The following is a 25,737-nucleotide window of genomic DNA, read 5'->3' on the forward strand; positions in this document are numbered from 1 at the left end:
ATGAGAAAGAGGAAAAAGGAGGTACACAAAAAGTAAACTTGTGGTAGGAGAACTTTTTACTTCATCACAATAGTCCTTAAAAAATTTCAAAACATTATTTACAAAAACAAGTGTACTAATATGCTAAATATGCCATATCTTCTTTGATAGGTTCTCACTGATACATGCTCATGGTATCTAAATACTTGTTCATTTGAACTGAAGATCTTTCATAAAGTATAAATATTTTTTCTGAAAATAATTTTGAGTTTTCTCTGTCCATTTTCATCTCCCTGTCCATTATCAGTCCTTTTTCTAGAAGATATTACCTTGGAATTACACACTTGGAATTCATTCTTATAACTCCAGTACTGATCTTCCAATTTCCTTAAATCTAATTGAATGAGTTAATACATTCTCAAATTTTCTGAAAATATCTCAAAGGGTAATTCCAAAAATAAGTTTTTAAAAAACGTGCAGTCCTAATATGTACATAGGAAATCCAGTAGAATCAGTAGATAAACTCCTGGAAATAGTAAGTAATCTTGTCAAAGATTTTTTAGGCATAAGGTTAATTTTCAAAAGTCAATTTTAACCAGACAGAAAATATAAAAGGTAAAAATTTTGAATACCATTTTATAATAGCATAAAAAATATTTTTTTTTTTTTAAAGATTTTATTTATTTATTTGACAGAGAGAGACACAGCGAGAGAGGGAACACAAGCAGGGGGAGTGGGAGAGGGAGAAGCAGGCCTCCCGCGGAGCAGGGAGCCCGATGCGGGGCTCGATCCCAGGACCCTGGGATCATGACCTGAGCCGAAGGCAGACGCTTAACGACTGAGCCACCCAGGTGCCCCGGGCATAAAAAATATTTTACACCTTAAAGTAAATGTAACAAAATAATATTGTATTTTCATTATGGACTGTGGTTGTATGGGTATATTCACAATTTGAAAAAGTTTCCACCTATACACTTAGGAATTGTGTGCTCTCAGTAAAATAGTTTTCTTTAAAAATACATGTCTTACTGAAAGTTTTTCCCCGAAAGGTTAGATAATTATAGTAGAAATGGTAAATCTTTGTCATAAATCAAAAAGTAGCGTACTTTTTCATGTGGTTATTGTATCATTAAGATAATATGAAAGTACATTAAAAATTAAATTTCAAGGCCATATTTCTTATTTATGCTATTCTAAATATTTCCCAAGTTTTTATAGCATCAACAGGGATATAACCACTATATTTGCATATTTTAAAAACTATAATTGAATAATTGAATTCACACATGCATTTCATACTTACATATTTTGAAGCATCTTGGTAGTAATTATTATTTTTTGTCCTTTTTTTATTATTATGTTATGTTAATCACCATACATCACATCATTAGTTTTTGATGTAGTGTTCCATGATTCATTGTTTGCATAAAACACCCAGTGCTCCATGCAGAACGTGCCCTATTTAATACCCATCACTAGACCAACCCATCCTCCCATCCCCCTCCCCTCTAGAACCCCCAGTTTGATTTTCAGCATCCATCGTCTGTCATGGTTCGTCTCCCCCTCTGATTTCCCCCCCTTCATTCTTTGCCTCCTGCTATCTTCTTCTTCTTCTTCTTTTTATTTTTAACATATAATGTATTATTTGTTTCAGAGGTACAAATCTGTGATTCAACAGTCTTGCACACTTCACAGCACTCACCATAGCACATACCCTCCCCAATGTCTATCACCCAGCCACCCCAACCCTCCCAAGCACGACCACTCCAGCAACCCTCAGTTCCTTTCCTGAGATTAAGAATTCCGCATATCAGTGAGGTCATATGATACATGTCTTTCTCTGATTGACTTATTTCACTCAGCAAAATAGCCTCCAGTTCCATTCAAGTCATTGCAAATGGCAAGATTTCATTCCTTTTGATGGCTGCATAATATTCCACTGTGTGTGTGTGTGTGTGTGTGTGTGTGTGTGTGTATATATGCCACATCTTCTTTATCCATTCATCTGTCGAAGGACATCTTGGCTCTTTCCACAGTTTAGCTATTGTGGACAATGCTGCTATAAACATCGGGGTGCACGTACCCCTTCAGATCCCTACATTTGTATCCTTGGGGTAGATACCCAGTAGTGCAATTGATGGATCGTATGGTAGCTCTATTTTCAACTTTTCGAAGAACCTCCATACTGTTTTTCAGAGTGGCTGCAACAGCTTGAATTCCCACCAACAGTGTAAGAGGGTTCCCCTTTCTCCGCATCCCCGCCAACATCTGTCATTTCCTGACTTCTTAATTTTAGCCATTCTGACTGGTGTGAGGTGATATCTCATTGAGGTTTTGATTTGGATTTCCCTGATGCCGAGTGATGTTGAGCACTTTTTCATGTGTCTGTTGGCCATTTGGATGTCTTCTTTGGAAAAATGTCTGTTCATGGCTTCTGCCCATTTCTTGATTGGATCATTTGCTCTTTGGGTGTTGAGTTTAAGAAGCTTTTCATAGATTTTGGATACTAGCCCTTGATCTGATATGTCATTTGCAAATGTCTTCTCCCATTCTGTCAGTTGTCTTTTGGTTTTGTTGACTGTTTCTTTTACTGTGCAAAAGCTTTTTATCTTGATGAGGTCCCAATAGTTCATTTTTGCCCTTGCTTCCCTTGCCTTTGGTGATGTTTCTAGGAAGAAGTTGCTGCGGCTGAGGTCGAAGAGGTTGCTGCCTGTGTTCTCCTCTAGGATTGTGATGGACTCCTGTCTCACATTGAGGTCTTTCAACCATTTTGAGTCTATTTTTGTGTGTGATGTAAGCAAATGGTCCAGTTTAATTCTTCTGCATGTGGCTGTCCAATTTTCCCAACACCATTTGTTGAAGAGATTGTCTTTTTTCCATTGGACATTCTTTCCTGCTTTGTCAAAGATTAGTTGACCATAGAGTTGAGGGTCCATTTCTGGGCTCTCTATTCTGTTCCATGGATCTATGTGTCTGTTTTTGTGCCAGTACCATACTGTCTTGATGATGACAGCTTTGTAATAGAGCTGGAAGTCCGGAATTGTGATGCCGCCAGCTTTGCTTTTCTTTTTCAACATTCCTCTGGCTATTCGGGGTCTTTTTTGGTTCCATACAAATTTTAGGATTATTTGTTCCATTTCTTTGAAAAAAGTGCATGTTGTTTTGATGGGGATTGCATTGAATGTGTAGATTGCTCTAGGTAGCATTGACATCGTCACAATATTTGTTCTTCCAATCCATGAGCATGGAACGTTTTTCCATTTCTTTGTGTCTTCCTCAATTTCTTTCATGAGTGTTTTAGAGTTTTCTGAGTACAGATTCTTTGCCTCTTTGGTTAGATTTATTCCTAGGTATCTTATGGTTTTGGGTGCAATTGTAAATGGGATCGGCTCCTTAATTTCTCTTTCTTCGATCTTGTTGTTGATGTATAGGAATGCCACTGATTTCTGTGCATTGCTTTTATATCCTGCCACTTGATTGAATTCCTGTATTAGCTCCAGCAGTTTTGGGGTGCAGTCTTCTGGGTTTTCCACATAAAGTATCATATCATCTGCAAAGAGTGAGAGTTTTACTTTTTCTTTGCCCATTTGGATGCCTTTTATTTTTTTTTGTTGTCTGATTGCTGTGGCTAGGATTCTAATACTATGTTGAATAGCAGTGGTGATAGTGGACATCCCTGCCGCGTTCCTGACCTTAGGGGAAAGCTCTCAGTTTTTCCCCATTGAGAATGATATTCGCTGTGGGTTTTCATAGATGGCTTTTATGATATTGAAGTATGTACCCTCTATGCCTATACTCTGAAGAGTTTTGATCAAGAAAGCATGCTGTACTTTGTCAAATGTTTTTTCTGCATCTATTGAGAGGATTATATGTTTCTTGTTCTTTCTTTTATTAATGTATTGTATCACATTGATTGATTTGCAGATGTTAAACCAACCTCGCAGCCTGGGATAAATCCCGCTTGGTCATGGTGAATAATCCTTTTAATGTACTGTTGTATCTTATTGGCTAGTATTTTGGTGAGAATTCTTGCATCCATGTTCATCAAGGATATTGGTCTGTAATTCTCCTTTTTGATGGGGTCTTTGTCTGGTTTGGGGATCAAGGTAAAGGTGGCCTCATAAAACGAGTTTGGAACTTTTACTTCCACTTCTATTTTTTGGAACACTTTCAGAAGAACAGGTATTAATTCTTCTTTAAATGCTTGGTAGAATTCCCCTGGGAAGCCATCTGCTCCTGGGCTTTTGTTTGTTGGGAGATTTTTGATGACTGCTTCAATTTCCTTAGTGGTTATAGGTCTGTTCAGGTTTTCTATTTCTTCCTGGTTCAATTTTGGTAGTTGATACATCTCTAGGAATGCATCCATTTCTTCCAGGTTATCTAATTTGCTGGCACATAGTTGCTCATAATATGTTCTTATACTTGTTTGTATTTCTTTGGTGTGGGTTGTGATCTCTCCTCTTTCATTCATGATTTTTTCGATTTGGGTCCTTCTCTTTTCTGTTTGATAAGTCTGGCCAGGGGTTTATCAATCTTGTTAATTCTTTCAAAGCACCAGCTCCTACTTCCGTTGATCTGTTCTACTGTTCTTTTAGTTTCTATTTCATTGATTTCTGCTCTGATCTTTATGATTTCTCTTCTCCTGCTGTGTTTAGGCTTTATTTGCTGTTCTCTCTCTAGTTCCTTTAGGTGAAGGGCTAGGTTGTGTATTTGAGACCTTTTTTGTTTCTTGAGAAAGGCTTGTATTGCTATATACTTTCCTCTTAGGACTGTCTTTGCTATGTCCCAAAGATTTTGAACAGTTGTGTTTTCATTTTCATTGGTTTCCATGATTTTCTTTAATTCTTCTTTCATTTCCTGGTTGACTCATTCATTCTTTAGTAGGATGCTCTTTAGCCTCCATGTATTTGAGTTCTTTCCGACTTTCCTCTTGTGATTGAGTTCTAGTTTCAAAGCATTGTGGTCTGAAAATAGGCAGGGTATGATCCCAGTCTTTTGGTACCGGTTGAGAACTGATTTGTGACCTAGGATGTGATCGATTCTGGAGAATGTTCCATCGGCACTAGAGAAGAATGTGTATTCTATTGCTTTGGGATGGAATGTTCTGAATATATCTGTGAAGTCCATTGGGTCCAGTGTGTCATTTAAAGTCTTTATTTCCTTGTTGATCTTTTGCTTAGATTATCTGTCCATTTCCATGAGGCTGGTGTTAAAGTCCCCCACTATTATTGTATTGTTGTCGATGTGTTTCTTTGCTTTTGTTATTAATTGGCTTATACAATTGCCTACTCCCATGTCAGGGGCATAGTTATTTACAATTGTTAGATCTTCTCGTTGGATTGACCCTTTAAGTAGGGTATAGGGTCCTTCCTCATCTCTTATTACAGTCTTTGGTTTTAAATCTAATTTGTCTGATATAAGGATTGCCACCCAGCTTTCTTTTGGTGTCCATTAGCATGGTAAATGGTTTTCCACCCCTTCACTTTCAATCTGGGCGTTTCTTTGGGTCTAAAATGAGTCTCTTGCAGACAGCATATCGATGGGTCTTGTCTTTATCCAATCTGATAGTCTATGTCTTTTGATTGGGGCACTTAGCCCATTTACATTCAGGGTAACTATTGAAAGATAGGAATTTAGTGCCATTGTATTGCCTGTAAGGTGACTGTTACTGCCGGTGTTCCTTTCTGTTTTATGTTGCTTTTAGGCTTTGTCTTTGCTTAGAGGACCCCTTTCAAGATTTCCTGTAGGGCTGGTTTCGTGTTTGCAAATTCCTTTAGTTTCTGTTTGTCCTGGAAGTTTTTTTATCTCTCCTTCTATTTTCAGTGACAGCCTAGCTGGATATAGTATTCTTGGCTGCATATTTTTCTCATTTAGTGCTCTGAATATATCACGCCAGTCCTTTCTGGCCCCCCAGGTCTCTGTGGATAGGTCTGTTGCCAGTCTAATGTTTCTACCATTTAGGTTACATATCTCTTCTCCCGAGCTCCTTTCAGGATTTTCTCTTTGTCTCTGAGATTCATAAGTTTTACTATTAGATGTGGGGGTGGTGACCTATTTTTACTGATTTTGAGAGGGGTTCTCTGTGCCTCCTGGATTTTGATGCCTGTTTCCTTCCCCAAATTAGGGAAGTTCTCTGCTATAATTTGCTCCAATATACCTTCTGCCCCTCTCTCTCTTTCTTCTTCTGGGATCCCAATTATTCTAATGTTGTTTTGTCTTACGGTATTGCTTGTCTCTCGAATTCTGCCCTCGTGATCCAGTAGTTGTTTATCTCTCGTTTTCTCAGCTTCTTTATTTTCAATCATTTGGTCTCCTATATCGCTAATTTACTCTTCTGCCTCATTTATCCTAGCAGTTAGAGCCTCCATTATTGATTGTACCTCATTAATAGCCTTTTTAATTTTGACTTGGTTAGATTTTACTTCTTTTATTTCTCTAGAAAGGGCTTCTCTAATAACTTCCATGCTTTTTTCAAGCCCAGCTAGTATCTTTCAAATCATCATTCTGAACTCTATTTCCAACATCTTACTCATGTCCATATTGATTAAGTCCCTGGCAGTCGGTACTACCTCTTGTTCTTTTTGTTGAGGTGATTTTTTCCGTCTTGTCATTTTGTCCAGAGGCAGATAGATGAATGAGAACAAAATGCTAACATGGTAACAATGTCCCCAGAAAATATACTCTAAAGAAATCAGAGAAGACCTGAAACTGGGGGAAAAGAAAGGGTAAGAAAGAAAAAAGAAAAAAAGAAAAAAAAAAGATAAAAACAAACAAAAACAGAACAAAACAAAAAAACAGAATATGATCAAATATGATCAGGCTGGTGCATAGGTCAGTGCCACACACTAGATTTTGGCTGTATTTTGGTCTGTTAGAAGAAAGTGCCTCCCAAAATTTTAAAGAAAGAAAAACTTATATATGTACAAAAATAAGGGTTGATATGATGAAGGGATGGAATATGACTGCAAAGATGAAAATTATAAAAGATTTTATAAAAGGAATTGTTAAGAAGTTGTTTGAAAAAAGAAAGAAGAGGAATTTTAAAAAAAAGGGAGAGAATGTGATCAGGCAGGAGACTAGAACAAAGCCATACACTAGAGATTTAGGGTATATTTTGATCTGTTAGAAGAAACTGTATCTCAACCTTTTAAAGAGAGAACAACTTATATATATATATATATATATATATATATATATATATATATATATATATATGCCAAAAATAAGGGTAACTACTATGAAGGGATAGAATATGACTCTAAAAATGAAAAATAAAAATGTTTTTTAAAAAAGGGATTGATAAGATGTTGGTTAAAAAGGGAAAAAGAAAAATTCAAAAAATATTAAAAAAATTAACTTTGAAAGACTAAAGAATCATGGGGAAAAAGCCATGAATTCTATGTGCAGTATTCCCCTAGCGCTGGAGTTCTGCCGTTCTCATTGATCGGTAAACTTGGTCTTGGCTGGCTGTTCTCGCTGATCTTCTGGGGAGGGGCCTGCTGCCGTGGTTCCCAAATGTCTTTGCCGGAGGCAGAATTGCCCACCCGTGCCCAGTCCGGGCTAAGTAATCTGCTCAGGTTTGCTCTCGGGAGCTTTTGTTCCCTGCAAGCTTTCCATACAGCTTTGGAGGCCGAGAGTGAAAATGCAGGCCTCCCAATCTCCACCCCAGGAGCCAAGAACTCTGTGCCCCGCTCCTCAGTGGGCCCCAGAGAAAAGTAGTCAGTCACTCCCGTCTCCCCGTCTCCAGCCGCACTCCGTTCTCACCCGGCCTGTGACTGAACGTTTCTATTTCTGGCACCCGACTCGGTGTGGAGTCTCCAAACCCAGCAGATCCCTGCAGTGCACTCCCGCACTGCTCCTCCCCGGGGAGGAGGGCGAGTCTCCCCGGATCTGCCGCTTTTTGGGTCCCTGCTGGAGGAGCAGTGGCCCAACTGTGCAACGGATCACGGTTTATGGCAACCCCGATCTGAAAGCCCACTCCTCGGCTCCATCTCTGCAGTCAGCTTCCCCGCTCTGATACGTGGGAGCTCAGCCACACTCAGGCACCTCCAGTCTTTCTGTGACCCCGAGGGTCCTGAGACCGCACTATCCCAGTGAGTGTTCCACCCCCCGCTTAGCCACTGGAGCGACGTCCCTCAGCAGAGCTGACTTCTCAAAGTTCCAATTTTGTACTCTGTGGCTCTATCACCTGCCAGAAGCGGCTGACAGAGGCCCCTCTCCTGCCGTCTATCCTCCCAAATATTGCCTCGGATTCACTTTTCCGCACATCCTACCTTCCAGAAAGTGGTCACTTTTCTGTTCAGAGAGTTGTTGCTATTCTTTTCTTCGATCTCCTGTTGAGTTCATACATGCTCAGAATGGTTTGATCCTTATCCAGCTGAATTCCTGGGACCAGATGAAATTAGGTCTCCTACTCCTCCACCATCTTGCTCCACCACCAGGTAGTTGATGTCAAACCAGTTGTGACTGATTTGATCAGTCACAAATTTTATCCATATTGTATTGCTAAGACCTGATTATTTTGCAATGCGTAGCATTTCAAATGTCTATATGAAGCTTTCTGTTGCATAATATTCCATCATAGGCTTTATATTTTTATAAATGGAAGATTAAATTTAAATAGACATGCTCTTCTTGTTTTTTTTAAGAGTATCTCTAATTTGTTTACTAATGCCAAGGCCATTCTCCATGTCTATCTATAAGATAGGACTAAATGTATGAACATCTGTGCAGCTGTTGTTGGCATACTGTGAGTGTAAGTGAGGTTGGATGATTATTATTATTCTTCAGTATGAAAGAGCATTAATTTAAGTTACATTTCAATAATGAAATTTAAAGAACCTGTTCTATAAGTTCTAAATCAATTGAAATTTCTCACTTTCTAACATCTCTTCCAAATAAACTCAGTATAAAAAAATGTATACTGTGAAGTAGATAAGTGTCACGTGATGTGATAAAATAAACAACACTAACAGAAGTGAAATTCACGAAAAAAGAGCATAATTTATCCATTTTAAGAGAGAAAATTAGGTCATGTAAACTATTATAGTAATGCTTTATAAAAGCAGTAATACTAAGAATGAAAAGACAAACTTTTCTCCAGAAAATTCTTGAATGCATTACAAAACATTAATTTTCTTTTTTAAAAAAAGATTGTATTTACTTGAGACAGACAGCAAGTGAGAGAGAGGGGGAGAGAGTATGCACGAGTGGGGGGGAAGGGCAGAGGAAGAGGGAGAAGCAGACTCCCCGATGAGCAGGGAGCCCAAGTCTGATCCAAGGACCCCAAGAGCATGACCTGAGCCAAAGGCAGACAATTAACCAACTGAGCCACCCAGGTGCCCCAAAATATGAATTTTCTAAATCAATAAGACCATTAGTCTGATGGGAGACCATTTGTCTCTCTTCGTGGTTGGATTTTTAAAATGAATTAGCAGCTAGAATAATACAAAACTTGTGTTTTAGATTCATCAACCATGGAACTCTCTCTAACTGACCACCATGTACACATGTATGCATGCACATGCATGTGCAGAAACACTCTGAGTTTGGAGGTAATTGAGAATCAGAAAATTGGTATTTATGTGTGTTTAATTATTTAAAATTGTAGAACTGAGCTTATTGAATGACAAAGGTAATCATTGGATAGGACAGAGACCCTGAGACAAAGTTTCATCTGCATAGTAACATAGTATACTGATGGTTCCCACCTCATACCATGATAAGCAGGTTGCATACTAGATGGCAAAAGAGGGAGAAGAAAGAGAAAGAAAGCGAGAAGAGTGATATATATATATATATATATATATATATATATATATACATATACATATATATATATAATACTAGAAAAGGAAAGAAAGAGGAGGAAAAGAGGTAAAGGTAAAGAGAAAGAGAATACTATTTTTAATGTATCACCTCCACTTCATTGTAATATGTGCTCTGATAATTTGAAGACTGATTTATATTTCTCACAATTTAGATCATTCACTCATCCTCCAATGAAGCTAACAGTAAAACTAAAAATTGCTTTTTACATTAATAAAATTTCACTAAGGGCACATGAGAAAAATGAATTTCCCTCTAAATATATATTATCAAACAAGTTATATACAAATTTTGAGAATTGTTTTGTTTTAATAAAAGAATGAATGAAAACACATTTAAAAAAATACAATACTTGTCATAATGATTTACAAAATGCCAAATGTCTTCTATAGTTACTAATTGTCTAGTTGACTATAGCAAAGCTAAATTTAACTGGAAAAACTAAAAAATAAATTGCAATGTATCTCAGCTTAACTTTTAAATAAAAGAACTAGGTAGTCATAAAACTGCTTATTCTTAATTGAAAAGGCAATAATTTTGAAAAGTTCAATTATAAAGCTGTAGTAATCAAAATAGTATGATATGGTCACAAAAATAGACACATAGATCAGTAGAACAGAATAGAAAGCCCCAAAATAAACCCACAATGACACAGTTAATTAATCTTCAACAAAGAAAAGAAGAATATGCAATGGGAAAAAGGCAGTCTCTTCAACAAATCGTGTTGGGAAAACTGGATAGCAATATGCAATGAACGAAACTGGACCACTTTCTTACACCATACATAAAAATAAACTCAAAATGGGTTGAGGAGATCTAAAGCCATAAAAATCCTATAAGAGAGCACAAGCAATAATTTTTCTGACATCAGTCATAATAACATCTTTCTAGATATATCTCCTGAGACAAGAGAAACAAAAGCAAAAATAAACTATCAGGGCTACATCAGAATAAAATCTGCACAGAAAAGGAAACAACCAACAATACTAAAAGACAACATACTGAATGAGAAAAGATATTTGCAAAGGACATATCTGATGAAGGGTTAGTACCCAAAATATATAAAAAATGTATAAAACTCAACAGCCAAAAAACAAATATTTCAATTTAAAAAATGGGCAGAAGATATGAGCAGACATTTCTCCAAAGAAGACATCCAGATGACCAGCAGACACATGAAAAGATGCTCATCATCACTCATCATCAGGGAAATGCAAATAAAAAACACAATGAGGCATCACTGCATATCAGTCAGAATGATTAAAATAAAAAACTCAAGAAACAACAAGGGTTGGCAAAGATGTAGAGAAAAAGGAACCCTCGTGCACTGTTTGTGGGAATGCAAACTGGTACAGCCACCCTGGAAAAATTATGGAGGTTCCTCAAAAATTAAAAAATAGAACTATCCTATGACCCAGTAATAGCACTACTGGGTATTTACCCAAAGAGTACAAAAACACTAATTTGAAGGGATATATGCACCCTATATTTATTGTACCATTGTTTTCAATGGCTGAACTATGGAAGCAGCCCAAGTATCCACTGATAGATAAATGAACAAAGAAGTGGTGTATATATATGTACAATGGAATATTCTTCAGCCAAAAAAAGGAATGAAATCTTGCCATGTGCAACAGCATGGATGGAGCTAAAGAGTATAATCTAAGCAAAATAAGTCAGTCAGAGAAGGACAAATAGCATATGATTTCACTCATATGTGGAATTTAAGAAACAAAACAAAGGAACAAAGGAAAAGAAAGAAGATAGACAAACCAAAAAACAGACTCTTAACTATAGAGAACAAACTGATGGTTACCAGAGGGGAGGTGGGTGGAGTGATGGATGCAATAGGTGAAGGAAAATAAAGTACACTTATCTTGATGAGCACTGAATAATATATGGAATTTTGAATCAGTGTATTGTACACCTGAAACTAATATAACACTGTACACTGGAATAAAATAAAATAAAATAAAATTATAAATAAAAGTTAAAAATGAAAAGAATAAGAGCTGAATGAAATCTTATTGCCAATGAAGCAAAGGTCTCTTCCTTGTCCCACATTTACAGATTTAACCCAGTTATGTTTTTGACAGATGGTACAAGACCACATTTCTTGTTCCATATCAGAATAAAACTTTCCCTACCAATATTAGTAGAGGAGTAGATTTAGTTTCTTCCTTCCACCATTAGTAATGTTGTAGAGGCCAGAGACTAAATTTGGGATAAGGGAGCCACGTGGCCATATGGGGATCTCCAAAGAAACATCAGAGTAGATAAAATATCCACCTTGCTTCCAACTAACCTTTTCATACTCGGGGGCTTTAAAGCAGGGAATGTTAAATTCCTTAGTTAGGAGGTCAGTTGGTAAACAGAATAGATATAGGATCTTTTCTGTGATGAGATTGGAGCATATTTATGAGCTCCTGGCATACCATATTTGAAAATAAAGTTTCTAAGAAACAGATGCCTATGGGAAGGACAGTAGCCTGACCAGAGATTAGTCAAGACAAGGCAAAGGGTAAGAATTGGGCGGTTGTTAATATGTGGTCGGGGGTCTCAGAATAAGGGGGACAGAAGTTGTGGTGACTGGTAACTCCTTTATTTTAGGGAAAAAAAATGGTTCATGGAAAGGGGACACAGGGTTTGATGGTGTCACCCAAATATGATTTGTTCAGAACAGCTATAACTAAATGAAGAAAGGGAGAGAGACAGGAGAGAAGATGAAACAGTAAGAAGCATAGCAATCTAAGTAGTCTGGAAAAGAATTGTGATTGTTAATTTTTACTTTACATATTATGTCCATCCTGTTTTCTTTTTACCTATCAAAATTCCCATTTATAATTCAAACTCAGTGCATGTATTATTTCATCTGGAAACCATTCCCCGAATCCAAGGTTTAGCTCTTTTCCCTTCCTCAAAACATTTGTAACTCTGAATAATTTGATTAAAGCATATATATATATATATATATATATATATATATTGCATCAACTGGTTTAGATTCTTGTTTTTTTTCCTTTCTCTCAGTATATTGGATTCATTGGAATCACAAACCATTATATCTTTAATATCTGGCTGATACATTGACATTCAATATATGTCATTTTTTGTTGTCATTGATACGCCTTACATTGTTGTCTTCACAGAGTTCTAAGAAAAACCTATTTTTATTGAAAAATATTTGTACAAAGGAGTACTACCAACATTTTAGTTTCTATTATATATTACTAAATAAAAGATACAACTTTTAGAATGTGATTTTAATAAGGAAAACGTCTGTTGATTTTTTTACATATTAAAAATCCACTTGGGCAATTTTTACTTTCCATTATTATTGAACTGAATTCAGCAGTGTAATTAATGAATTATTTTTGTCACCAAAAAAAAAAAAGCTTTTCTTTTGCAGAAATAACATATTCTTGCTCCACTTGCTCTTGTGAATGCTTGGTTATTTGCAGATGGATGAACTGGAAGAATAAAGAGTATGCAGGTTTCAGCAGTTCTATTGTGGTCATTCCTTATCTAAGACTCTGTCCCTTTACAGAGAGTTTCAAGGATTCTTGATCCCATGCCTGTGATCTTAGCAATATGCACAAGGCTGAGCGCAAAATATAACTCCAATAAATAGGTTTTGATCGGCAGAAATGATTGCAATTCTATTACGTATATTTAAGAGAATTAAGTTATTCCCAAGTATTTATATTTCACACAGGGCACAAATTACTATAAATAGTGTTTGGTAACTTAAAGCCTAGTGACCCCTCAAGAATTTTATACATTGTTTTTTTTATCCTTATCTTATGCCTAAATCACAGAGATATCGATAATTAATATATATTATTAATTTCAGATAAAGATAAAATGAAATCCCTTATCCCATATTACATAAATATAGAATATAGGGCCATGTCTTTAAATGTTATTTTTCTATTAGGCCATTGCTATTTGATTTACTTCTCTAAGCTTTTTTTTCCTACCTATTCTTCTTCCTCAAAGGAACACTTTGAAAATTAGTTGTACTTCTGTAAATATGATTTAGATTCCTTAGAGAGAAAGCACTCAGAATATGGAATATGTAATACATTTATTCAGTAAATTGTTACATCAAATCATAATCTAGAGAGATGTTTATTGAATTTGTAGAGTGCAGGGACCATAAATATATCATCTTAAAATGAAATCTTATAAAAACAATTTAAAAGGAAATCAGCCACTATTAATATTACCTTTTTAAAGCCTTTACTTTATACTATCTTTAGCAGCTAGTGTTCATTTATATTGATAATTCCAATTACATAATTTGACTATATTGATTATACTTTAATTTTTATTAAATTAGTGATTTTCCATAAGAATCTTATATAGTGATATTCCTTTCCCTTCATAATTATTACAACTTTCTCCAGTTTTATAAACATTTCTATTTATGATGCCTGACTAAATAGAGAGCTGTGCTCCTCCTCAGACTTAAATTATAGAAGAAATCTAGTGATTCACTATAGTGTTAAAAAATTGTGAAGATTATCATGAGCAAACCTTAAGCATGAGAATTTCTCCATACATAAAATTCCAAAAGTCAGACTGAATGTAAAATTCAATAAAACTGATTAATTAACAGCCCTATGTCAGCCAAAGAAAAGACCTCAGAATAAAGTAGCTTATAGCCGACACATTGGCCAGAATAACTCAAGGTCTAAGGCAGGATATGAGCCCTGAGGTAGTGGTACGATTACTTAAATGGTTAAAAGGCTGTGGAGTTACTGACTCTGTCCCTCCTCCCAGGACTGATGGTACCCAGTGTTTTCTAAAGGGATGAAGCAGGGGCATTGAGTGGCTCAGTCGGTTAAGCATTTGCCTTCAGCTCGGGTCATGATCCCAGGGTCCTGGAATCAAGCCCCACATCAGGCTCCCTGCTCCGCTCTGTCTCTCTCTGTCAAATAAATAAATAAAATCTTCATATAAGCTACTTTATTCTGAGGTCTTTTCTTTGGCTGACATAGGGCTGTTAATTAATCAGTTTTATTGAATTTTACATTCAGTTTGACTTTTGGAATTTTATGTATGGAGAAATTCTCATGCTTAAGGTTTGCTCATGATAATCTTCACAATTTTTTAACACTATACTGAATCACTAGATTTCTGGGAGGGATGGGATGGCTGGGTGATAGACACGGGGCAGGGTATGTGCTGTGGTGAGTGCTGTGAATTGCGCAAGGCTGTTGAATCACTGATCTGTACCTCTGAAACAAATAATACATTATATGTTAAGAAAAAAAAAAAAAGAAGAAGATAGCAGGAGGGGAAGAATGAAGGGGGGAAATCGGAGGGGGGAGACGAACCATGAGAGACGGTGGACTCTGAAAAACAAACTGAGGGTTCTAGAGGGGAGGGGGGTGGGAGAATGGGTTAGCCTGGTGATGGGTATTAAAGAGGGCACGTTCTGCATGGAGCACTGGGTGTTATGCACAAACAATGAATCATGGAACACTACATCTAAAACTAATGATGTAATGTATGGTGATTAACATAACAATAAAAAAATTAAAAAAAAAAGAAAACAACTAAACATCCACCAATAGGCACCAGTGGAATGTGTCAGGGTGCAGACAAAGCCCAAGATGTCTGCACCTCAAAGAAAAGACGAGGCTCTCTACATTCTGCAATGGAATGATTGTCAAGACACAGTAAGTAAAAAAAGCAAGGTAAAGAAAGTATTACGTTTCCATTCATATAAAAAGAAAGCGTGAGGAAGAATATATATTTAGATATTGCTTGCTGTGTATGAAGAGCTGTTGGAAAGGCACCAAGAACCTAAAGGCTAACATCACTTGCCTCCACAGAGGGGTACTGGTAAGGTAGGAGTCAAGGACCGATGGGTGGTTTTTCATGAGAGATCCCTTTTGTACCTTGGAATTTTGTATCATGTAATTATATTACCTGTTTACAAAATAAATATAAATTTTAAAATTAAAAAAAAATAAAATCTTAAAAAAAAAAAGAAATCAAAGATGGCAAAGAGTCAGAGAAAGAAGAGGGAACTTCAGAAAACCAAGAAGTAGGACAGGAAACTTGAAATTGGTGGTAGACATTGCCAAAAGTATTTCTAAAATCTAGGCTACTTAGCAGTAAAATTCAATTGCTTCTTGTCTAAAGATCTTTCTGATGCTAATTATGACCACCTGGTTTCAAATCCCAGCTCTGCTACCTCGCTGTATGACACTGGAGAGCCACCTAACTTCTTTCTGCTCAAGTCTCTCATCTGTAAAATGGTGTGATAATCCTGGGACCTAACTTCATAGAGTTGTGGTGAGGACTCATTGACATAAAGCATTTAAAAATGTTAGACCAGTGCCTCTAAACATTTGGAAGACATGCATACTGGTTTTAATTCCATATATTTTCTTGCAATTGAGTTTGTACAGTAAGCACACTATTCCCCAGATGGTAGATTGGGGGATACTTTGTAGTAGGTAAGGAGTAAGTGCCATATTATCCCCTCCTTGGCATCAATGCTGGGAAGATAGGATCTTCAGCCTTTGGCTTAAGACTTATTTGTTTAGTGGCTCTTGTTCTTAGATTCAAATACATACCTTGTATCTCTACACTAAACTTTTCTTGAGTTAGCTTGTGTGGTCAATGTTCTTGCACTCAAAACACCATGACTAACACAGTTGTCTTATATGACAAGAATGAGTGCAGCCATGTTGCCCTCTTTCAAAGATCTAGGCCTGAAATACTAAATTACCATGTGTTAATTTGAGCAATCTGATATACAGACACCGATAAGTCATAAATCTGATAATTTTTTGGTATATTAGAGGATATTTCAATAGGAAGATGAGAAAATATAACATCTTGCAATACAGATGTTTCTAAGTTTTGCTTCTCTGTTGATTTCTGTTTATGTATAGAAACACAACCCATCAGCAGTTTTGTATTGATGGCTCAGTTTTCTGCTGACAATGTCTGTGACTGAGCCAAAATGACCAAGCTAATACATTCAGTAGACAGATAATATGCATCTAGACTTTTTGAAGATTTAGCTTAAGTTCTGTCTATTCCCTAACTATTTTGAAAAGGGGAGGGGAGGGTTGAGTATGAAGTTGATAGTAATACTAATAACCACACCACTGATTTTGCTTTTGGCACCCAAACATCATGATTCCTGACACCCAAACTCTAAGAAAACCAATGTATATCACTATCTTCTACCCGATTTGAAGAGTAACTCTTATGAACTTGTTAATACCCCAAGTACTCCTGAAAAAAAAAAAGAGAGAGAGAGAGACCAAAAGTTACCCTATGCAGTGTTGATTTTCATGGTCTGGAGAATTTGTATGTTCACCTAGCTATGGTAAAATTTAATATGGTAATTTTAATATGGTAAATTTTAATTAAAAATTCTTTAATAAAAGAAACAAAATTGTTAGAAATGAGATATTCAGGATAAAAAGGAAAATATGATGACTTAAGAAGAAAAACTTAAAGAAAATATGATGGGAAGATCAAGCCATATAAAAGAATTCAATTTCAAAGTTTTATATAACATTTCAGGGGTTCACAGGTGCTCTTGCCCCCTAAGCCTTTCCATGGATCCCCTTGCAATAAGCTCCGTAATATTGAATCCTCCGCATCCAAGTCCAAATAAGTTTGAAAATTATTTAATTGTTGTTGTCATACAACCTGACAAACCCTTGTTCTGATATTATCTTATCAATGAATACTGAGTATGATGCTGTGAACATTGTCCCATACAAAATGTGGGACCCAAACCCGGCAAATACCTGAATTAAGACCACTTCATATGGAAGTAAATTGAGGGATTACAGGCTCAAAGCCAAAACTGCATGATTTTTGCTTCTTCCATAATGAAAACTAGAATCATGTTAGCCTGGAAAATATTTATAGGATATATGATCAAATGACCTGAACTAATATCAATAAAATACCTACTGGGTATGTAACCTTGCATAATGTAACTAATATATTTACCATCTAAGGTAAGGTGATTGTAATGTGTGCCTAGGTAAATTAAGTTTTCCTTTACACAACTACATGCTACAAACTGGTTAAAAATTAGGACATAGAGCCATGTTGGAAAACACTTTGATTCAAACCCTGGAGTTATTACAGTAAACAAAATGGGAGCTACTCCCTGCCCTCATGGGGCTTACATTCTTCTTTTTTTAAGATTTTATTTATTCATATGAGAGAGACAGACAGACAGAGAGCATGAGCAGGAGACAGAGGCAGAGGCAGAGAGAAAAGCAGACTCCATGCTGAGCTGGGAGCCCGACGTGGGACCTGATATGGGGCTTGATCCCAGGACTCTGTATATAAATACATGATGTACTTGATAATGATAGGTGCTAAGGAGAAAAGCAATACAGGTGAAGGGAATAAGAATATAATAAGGATAGATATTTTAAATCGGTAGTTAAGGAAGTCTTCACTGAGAATTTTACATTTGATTGAAAGTCTGAAGGAAATGAGGGAAAAGAGCAAGTGCAAAGCCCAGAACCACAGAAATTGCTTTCCAAGTTTGTGATCCAGGAACTGCCAGGAGGCCAGGATGACTGGAGCAGAGTAGGTAAGGGGAGGATGAAAAGAGATGATAGATTAGACGTAACAGTGGACCAGACCCTTTGGATCCTTGGACCTGTTGTTTGAAAAAAGACAGATGACCACTATTTGATAGACACCTACAGAGTACTGAAACTCAGACAGCTCAGTACCCTGCTCGTGTGCCATGGTTATTAGAATGATAAAAGTCACTTGAGAATGGCTAATAGATGGTCATTATTTTACTGCAGATTATTACTTGGAGAAAACCAGTGGGAAGCTACTGGAATGTAGTAATCATTGCCTAAAAATGTCGGGGAGAAACAAGAATTCCTTAGCTTTGTCTCCATGGGCCATGAATTGCCTAGGGGTAAAAAGAAAGTTATCAAATCCACTGGAATTTTGTTTTTATACATATGAGTTGACATTCCATTATAAGGATGGCTGGAAAAAAAATGAGGGGAGGTTTTCTTTAGAGAAAAGATAACAATTTTATCTCCCATGGCTGCTGTTCTTTATGTATACAAAGGTAAATATGACAAGATTCATGGCCTGAAAGAATTTGTAATCTAATGGACTGATGTTCTTGGCTAAATAGGCACTAAATATGGAAATATTCTATGGAGAATTTTAGTTGTCGCAGTTTAGAAATCAGGAATATTTCATATCTGGTCAATTAATTCATGGAGTTCTTTATAAATCTCATCTTATTATTTCATTAAAAAATTGCCTTACGAATTTAGTAACTTATACAGCTAACAAGTGGTACAGATAGAGCCTGAATTTCATTATGCAGGACCCCAAAATCCTTGTTCTTGCTCTACACTAAAATCCCTTCAGACTACGGATATGAAAAGGACCAGACTTCAATCACTGTCACTCCCATTAAGAACCAGATCTGACTTAACTGACTTACTGCATGGCAGATATCCTCTTCTCACCTAATGATTGCATAGTGTTTCTACTGAAATTTTAAAGAGAGGTTGATCTTTCTAGTTGGTAGGGGGTAGGAATTGTGTAGTCAATGGCATGAGTAACTCCATTGGGCAGAGAGAGACATAGTAAAAAGAATGGGTGGGTCATTTTCATGACATTATTTAGGAATTTTCAGCAGGCTTCTGTTTTTTTGTTTTTTGTTTTTTTATAGATTTTATTTCTTCATTTGAGAGAGAGTGAGAAAGAGAGAGAGAAAGAGAAAGCACGAGTTGGGGGGAGGGGGCAGAGGGAGAGGGTGAAGCAGACTTCCCACTGAGAAGGGAGCCTGATGTGGACCTCAATCCCAGGACCCCGACACCATGACCTGAGCCAAAGGCAGACACTTAATGAACTGGAGTCTATTTTTAGTACAACATATTGAATATTACAAATGAGAACTGCAGAATATTTTAGTAAAATTTATATATATATATATATGTCATATTTTAATATGGAAATAATCTTAATCAAAAGGGAATATTAGTTACATCAGGACACCTGTCAGGCTAAAATGAGAAGAATCAAACCAATGGCTTTCCTCATTAAAGGATCTTAGAGAGACCAACCATCTGCCATTCGTAGATAGAGAGCTCAATACATGCATAGGCAGGTCTACAAAATGAAACGAGGGCAGACTTGTGGCTATAATTCCCAATTTTATAGGCTAAGAGTATTTTGATGTATTGTGGATTATTATATCTATGAACTGCAGAGTGACTTAATTTTTAACTCCAAAAGTCACCAGTACCACAGCTTATAACTTATTTTTTATATCATGTGTCATCTTGAAGAACTTGAATTCTTTTAATGTGTTAAATATTACTTTTAAGTATATTTACTTTGACAGCTAAAATGTAATGGGCTTTTTTTATGGATAAATAAAATCTGTGTTATCAGATTGTTCAATTCTAAATTTTATCAAATAAAGTTTTATCTTCTGCTGTGGATCAGAAATTCATGAGTAGACCCTGTTCCAAACACATATGGCTAAATGCTTGAATCCAGAAGTTTAAGTGTATAATAAAGTTTGACTTCTTAGCAAATTAAACATCTCCTAATGATAGTGACTAAAGATCTTTATAGAAGTTAAAAATGAGAATTTGACTTTGTTTTATCTGCATTTGAACACACTGAAAATTTACTATTGTAAAATAAAAAGAAAACTTTAAACTACCAGGGGAAAATAGTTTGCACTTAAAAGATCAACCTAATTAGATGTAATGTAATTACATTTATATCAATATTTGTTTTTAGTGTATTTTGTAGTATTCCAATATTCATCATAATTCACACTCTTTTAGAAACAAATCGACGATAGTTTATGACATTTAAAATTATATCTTAAAAATATTAATTACCAAAACAAGTTCTGTACTTTAAAGTTCTGTACTGTACTTCAAAATTAAAAAAAAAAAAAATGAACAACTTTAGGAAGTTGAGTGACATTTTTATCAGGAAAAAATTTTCCTCTTAATAGAATTTGTAATAGTTTATTTTGAGGAATCTGAAAATTCCACTTTGTGGAAAGAGTGACTATTTCTGTTGCCCGATATTTTTTTACAGCTTCAAGTTCATCAAATCATATTTTTAGCCTTTAGGTAGACAAATTCATTCTTTAGGTGATCCAAAGAAAAAGTAGAATGTTCTAAAATGACTATTTTAAAATTATTGGTATTATTTAAAAAGTTAAAAGTAAATATTTTATATAATGTTCATAAAATAGTCAAAGAAGAGTGATCCATCTCCAAAACTATGCACATAATGAAATAGCCTACTATAATTCATATATCCTCAGATCATCCTCTAATGTTTTGTATATACAGTGTACTTAGTTCTCCAATAGATCTAGGGTTTTAAAACCTAGATTGTCCTTCCTACTTCTTTACATCTTTGTTATTTCTTAGCAAAGTTGATGGATGCACTTTTCAGTCCATAAGAATTGCTTTTTAGATTACAGAAACTAGTACCATATTGAATACTGTTTCTAGAAAACAAGTATTTCAAATTGTATTTAATCATTGGGTCCCAAATGTATTGCTTTCTCAGGCTTTCATCAACAAAAGTAACTCAAGTTATCAACTCTGTGTATAACCCATTGTAACTAACAGCTAAAATTATTCCCTTTATCACTTATTTATGAAGCAATTAAATTTTCCACATAATCCACAAATATTCCTGATTTCTTTTTATGCACAAGTGTTCTAATCACCTTCATTTTATAGAATAGGAAACAAAATAGTTTACATTATTGTTCAAACAAAGATGTCTCTCACCTTTAACAATTAATACCACTACACACATACTAAACAGGCTAAAATAAAACACATATATATGTATATATATGTAAGTTTGTATGTAATGAAGATATATATTTTATATACACACACACACACATATATGTATATACACAAAACATATAGAGACACACATTGACAATAAAAACTGGTGGCAAAAATATAGAACTCCATGGGACACCTAGGTGGCTCAGTCAGTTAAGCATCTGCCCTTGGCCCAGGTCATCATCCCAGGGTCCTGGGATCAAGTCCCACATTGGACGCCTTGCTCAGCAGGGACACTGCTTCTCCCTCTGCCTGCTGCTCCCCCAGCTTGTGTGCTCTCTCTCTCTCTCATGAATAAATAAATAAATAAAACCTTTAAAAATATAGAGAGAGCTCTAATATGTTGCTGCTGGGAAGACAAAAAGGTACATCACTCTGTAAATAAGTTGACAGTTCCTAGAAAGTTAAAATAACACTTACAATATGACCCCTAAATCTCAGGTGTTGGTATTTATCCCAGGGGCCATTTTCACATAAATACCTGTATACAGATGTTTATAGCATTTACATTCATTTGGAACATTTGGATTTTATTTATCTGAGAAATAACCCAAATGTCCTTAACTGATTAAATAGACTTTAAAAACTGTAGTACACCATACTATTACTATTAACATACTATTACTAAGGAAAAACAAAAAAATTACTTATACATACAACTTGAATGAACTTCAAGGCATTATACTGAATGAAGGAAGCCAGTCCCAAAGGATTACCTACTGCATGGTTCCAGTTATATGACAATCTTCAAGAGACAAGCTATAATGGTGGAGCGTAAGTCAGTGACAGGGGTTAGATGTTCGAGGAGTGAGTGTTGGTAGTGATGGCACTTTTCTATACAGGGAACTGTTCTGAATATTGTAGTAGTTACACAAATCTAGACATGTGCTAATAGATATGTGTACACCTAAAGAAAAACTAGTCAAAATTACAATGTGGAAGAACAAAAAATAAAATTAAATATATAAGCACATATTATGTATACATGTATATATGTATATATAACTGTATAAAGATTATAATGCTAGTAAATAGTGAACCCAAGATTAAACATTTTTCTTTGATTTTGTGTATAACCCAAAGTTCACGTAGGAAATTATTTGTGAATAAGTTACACATATATGTAATGTGGACATATATATGATAGATCTCTAAAGAGAAGAATATGCCAAGAGTAATGCAATATATTGGGTTTCTATAAATGGATATGAAATTTGTGAGTTAAGTTAAAAGGTAAAAAATATATGAACCCATAAATAAGAACAATATAATGGAACCCTAAGACAATAAACAAATCATTGTATTATTTTTCCATTTGTTTTCTTCTCCAGAAGCTAGACAAAATGAAGAGAATATACAGTATATCAGTCATTGCCATATGATTATATGAATTAGAACATTGTTTTATCTGAGCAAAGAACAACACAAGATCAAAAAAAGAAGGAGAATGGGTCAGAAGAATTATAATTAAATTAATATTTCAAACTAACTGTAGAGAGATATTTTGTTCACCCCATGACTATGTTAGTAACCATACATACATTTATTCTCTAATCATTTCTAAAGTATTACAACTTCTAAAGAAGCAGTCTTAAAGCCACCAAATACATTTCTCAAGGCTCTATCACTTTCTCCTCTATCAATATGATGTTACATGTGACTAAGAATTTTATGTATGTGCCACATTAATGGGAAACATCTATTTAAGAGAGTTAATTGGATAAAAGTGCTTGCTAAATCCTACCTAGAGCAATCTACACATTCAATGCAATCCCCATCAAAATACCATCCACTTTCTTCAAAAAAATGGAACAAATAATCCTAAAATTTGTATGGAACCAGAAAAGACCCCGCATAGCCAGAGGAATGTTGAAAAAGAAAAGCAAAGCTGGCGGCATCACAATTCCAGACTTCCAGCTCTACTACAAAGCTGTCATCATCAAGACAGTATGGTACTGGCACAAAAACAGACACATAGATCCATGGAACAGAATTAGAGAGCACAGAAATGGACCCTCAACTATATGGTCAACTAATCTTTGACAAAGCAGGAAAGAATGTCCAATGGAAAAAAGACAGTTTCTTCAACAAATGGTGTTGGGAAAATTGGACAGCCACATGCAGAAGAATGAAACTGGACCATTTCCTTACACCACACACAAAAATAGACTCCAAATGGTTGAAAGACCTCAATGTGAGACAGGAGTCCATCAAAATCCTAAAGGAGAACACAGGCAGCAACCTCTTCGACCTCAGCAACTTCTTCCTAGAAACATCGCCAAAGGCATGGGAAGCAAGGGCAAAAATGAACTATTGGGACTTCATCAAGATAAAAAGCTTTTGCAAAGCAAAGGAAACAGTCAACAAAACCAAAAGACAACTGACAGAATGGGAGAAGATATTTGCAAATGACATATCAGATAAAGGGCTAGTATCCAAAATCTATAAAGAACTCATCAAACTCAACACCAAAAGAACAAAGAATCCAATCAAGAAATGGGCAGAAGACATGAACAGACATTTTTCCAAAGAAGACATCCAAATGGCCAACAGACACATGAAAAACTGTTCAATATCGCTTGGCATCAGGGAAATCCAAATCAAAACCTCAATGACATACCACCTCACACCAGTCAGAATGGCTAAAATTAACAAGTCAGGAAATGACAGATGTTGGCGGGGATGCGGAGAAAGGGGAACCCTCCTACACTGTTGGTGGGAATGCAAGCTGGTGCAGCCACTCTGGAAAACAGTATGGATGTTCCTCAAAAAGTTGAAAATAGAGTTACCATACGATCCATCAATTGCATTACTGGGTATTTACCCCAAAGATACAAATGTAGGGATCTGAAGGGGTACGCGCACCCCGGTGTTTATAGCAGCAATGTCCACAATAGCCAAACTGTGGAAAGAGCCAAGATGTCCATCGACAGATGAATGGCTAAAGAAGTGGTATATATATATACAATGGAATATTATGCAGCCATCAAAAGGAATGAGATCTTGCCTTTTGCAATGACGTGGATGGAACTGGAGGGTATTATGCTGAGCAAAATAAGTCAGTCAGAGAAAGACATGTATCATATGACCTCACTGATATGAGGAATTCTTAATCTCAGGAAACAAACTGAGGGTTGCTGGAGTGGTGGGGGGGTGGGAGGGATGGGGTGACTGGGTGATAGACATTGGGGAGGGTATGTGCTATGGTGAGTGCTGTGAATTGTGTAAGACTGTTGAATCACAGACCTGTACCTCTAAAACAAATAATACATTATATGTTAAAAAAAAAAAAAAAAGAAACTAGTAAGTTCTCTTTTAATAAGCAGACCAGAGCACACATAGTAAAAACTCACCTCACTCTGACCAAGGTCCAAACACTCCCCACTGCAGGCAAGGAGAAACTCTGCAGAGTACCTAACTGAGGGAAACAGCAGCTAAAACAGCAGCACAGTGCACACAGCATACACAAGAGACACTTCCTGAAGCTCCAGTATATGACCTCTTCTTTATAAAGCCATTACTCTCAGGAACTGGAAAAATAACAGGCTTTCCTAACACACAAAGGACAGACACCTGGACAAAATGCCAAGACTGAGGAATTCATCCCAAAAGAAAGAATAAGAAAAGGTCATGGCCAGGGATCTAATCAAAACAGATATAAGTGATATTATTACTTATATATTATAAAAATGCCTGATCCAGAATTTAAAGCAACAATCATAAGGACACCAGCTGGGCTTGAGGAAAGCATAGGAGACATCTGGGAGTCCTGTACCATGGAGATAAAATACCTAAAACCTAGTCAGGCCAAAAGGAAAATGCAATAACTGAGATTCAAAACTGATGGGATGTAATGACCACAAAGATGGAAGAAACAGAGGAACAAATAAGTGATATGGAAGATAAAGTGATGGAAAATAATGAAGCTGAAAAGAAGAGGGAAGGAAAAATACTAGATGATGAATAGACTTAGGGAACTCAGTGACTCCATAAAGTGTAAAAACATTCATATCACTGGAGTCCCAGAAGAGAAAGGGGGGCAGAAGGTTTA

This window comes from Halichoerus grypus, chromosome 14 (assembly GCF_964656455.1).
Source record: "Halichoerus grypus chromosome 14, mHalGry1.hap1.1, whole genome shotgun sequence".
Lineage (NCBI taxonomy): Eukaryota > Metazoa > Chordata > Mammalia > Carnivora > Phocidae > Halichoerus > Halichoerus grypus.